This window comes from Pseudophryne corroboree, chromosome 10, assembly GCF_028390025.1.
Source record: "Pseudophryne corroboree isolate aPseCor3 chromosome 10, aPseCor3.hap2, whole genome shotgun sequence".
Lineage (NCBI taxonomy): Eukaryota > Metazoa > Chordata > Amphibia > Anura > Myobatrachidae > Pseudophryne > Pseudophryne corroboree.
The window spans coordinates 130610240-130612344 of record NC_086453.1 but is presented as its reverse complement, the minus strand read 5'-3'; the positions used below and the strand labels follow the sequence as shown (position 1 = coordinate 130612344).

At 39.5% G+C, this 2105-nt stretch overlaps 1 pseudogene; it reads right to left on the bottom strand.

The window, feature by feature from the left end:
* Positions 1–165: 165 nt before the first annotated feature.
* On the bottom strand, positions 166–285 carry LOC134967207 (5S ribosomal RNA; annotated as a pseudogene).
* Positions 286–2105: the final 1820 nt, after the last annotated feature.

Genomic DNA, 2105 nt, shown 5'->3' with positions numbered 1-2105 from the left:
GAGTGTGAGTGCTACGTTGATGTGTCTTGTGCATTAGATTATATCCATACTTCATAGGAAAATGGTGAACGCCAGAAGTGTTTAGGGGTTGTGTGAGTGAGTGGTGATATAATATTTGGTTTACAGTTGTTTCACTGGTTTAGGAACTCTCATGTGCATGCACTGTTTCTACAGCACCTAGTCTTCTCCGGAGGTCCCCCTCCTTGATACTGGCCAGGCCCATAAAAATGCTTAGCTTCCACGATCGGACGAGAGTGGGCGTTCCATTTTGGTATGGCTGTAGTCTACTTAGCACTAGTTCACCAGAGGTTTTTCACAACTGAAATATAACCTAGGAATAAGAATAAAGCGCCATACCCAAACACCACAGTGTTTATTGTAAAGGGGGGGAGGGGGGGGGGGGGGTTGACAAGAAATCAGAGTTCAAAGAAAAGGAGAAATTTGTATTACTGATATACAAATTATTTAAATGTGAAAAACACTAAGATTTCTGTTCTCCCTAAACATCACTGTGGGAGGAAGTGATGTCACACATAGTCTTCTAATTGACAGAGGTATAAATACGAGCCCTGTCCCAGTACCACACTACCCTTGATGAAGTCCTGAAGGACGAAACGCGTTGGGCATTCCATGATCTTTCCCAGACCAACCTCCTGAACCTAAGATAAGCACTTTTTACACATTTACTACAAACCGATGTGTACCTTGTACTTTTAGATTTTTTCTTCTCTTTTAACCATATTTTTGTTCACATTTTTTATGAATTCTTATGCTTAAGCATGTTTTCTTAAACTAAAGTATATCAGTGTTTTTTAATCGTGTAAAATAAATATGCTTTTACTTTCTATATAAAAAATCTTTTTACGTTCCTTTACTATAGACACCATTGGTCGCTTGTGCCCATATTCTTGGTTTCTATAACACTTTTTACAGCAGCTTACCACTACTGTTTTTATTTAGGGGCCTGCTGACACCCTTTGTACCAAGGGAGTGTATTTTTGGACATATATTATACATAATTGTGAAGGTTAACTTACCACAAGTGGCGCTATTTTTTCCTTTTTTGCAAATCTTTCTCGGTATCACTAAAATTCAGCTGCCTGGTGGGAGTTTTCTCTCACTATCATGTTTAGGAACAACGAACGCACTACTAAAAGGAATGACTTATGTCAGAGAATATTTAATGAGAGCAAACCCGTGGATACACCCACCCCCCCATGTGACCTAGATGACCTTTTTTGGGGGATCGAAAGACTTCTCACAAAAGAAGTAAAAGCATGGTGGGATGTCAAGGGATTAGAACATTACATTTCAGTAGCCAGAATCCCTAGGGGATTGAGGGTGACTAAACAACCCACTTTTGGAAATAATAACAGTGAATTCATAAAAAAATGGGATGCTATCCTACACACCTGCTCCATTGAACTTATGAAATTATTGATCACGGAAAAAAAGAACACATTGATTGAGCTAGAGACATCAATCAGAGAGAAAGAAGCAGAGATTGATAAATTTAAAGACAAAGAGGACTACATCATTAACGGAAAAGTATTAAGCAAGAAAATGGAACGAATAGAGGAGGAAGTAATTAAAGGGAAAGAAAAGAAATTCTCACGGGATAAAGAAGACTATGAACAAGGGAAGATCAAGAACTGGAGCAGGTTCAGAGCTCCAGGATTCTATCAGAACAAAGCTACCAAACAGTATTGGAAAACAGTACCTAATGGTCCATCCAGGAACAGAAATCAAGACACCCCCAATGAATCCAAATTTAGAACCACAACCAAAAACAGGTTCTCAATACTACAAGGAAGGGGATCCCAGAGTGACAATGATTTTTTATCCCCAAGTACAGGCACAAGACTAAAGGACAATATGAAGAACCAGATAAAGGAAGATATCAGACATGCCTCCCCCCTAAAAAGACGTTTTACAGAAGAAGAGGAAGGCGGGGCGGCAGGAGGAAGAGAACTCAAAAAGCGGACATTTCAACACCAAAACCATTAACTAAGGACATCTTCAACCTCTCACAATACACTCTCTCACAACCTGAAATTTCCCTACTAAACAAAGGTCTATCGTTTGCCCCAACCAGCGGCATGAAT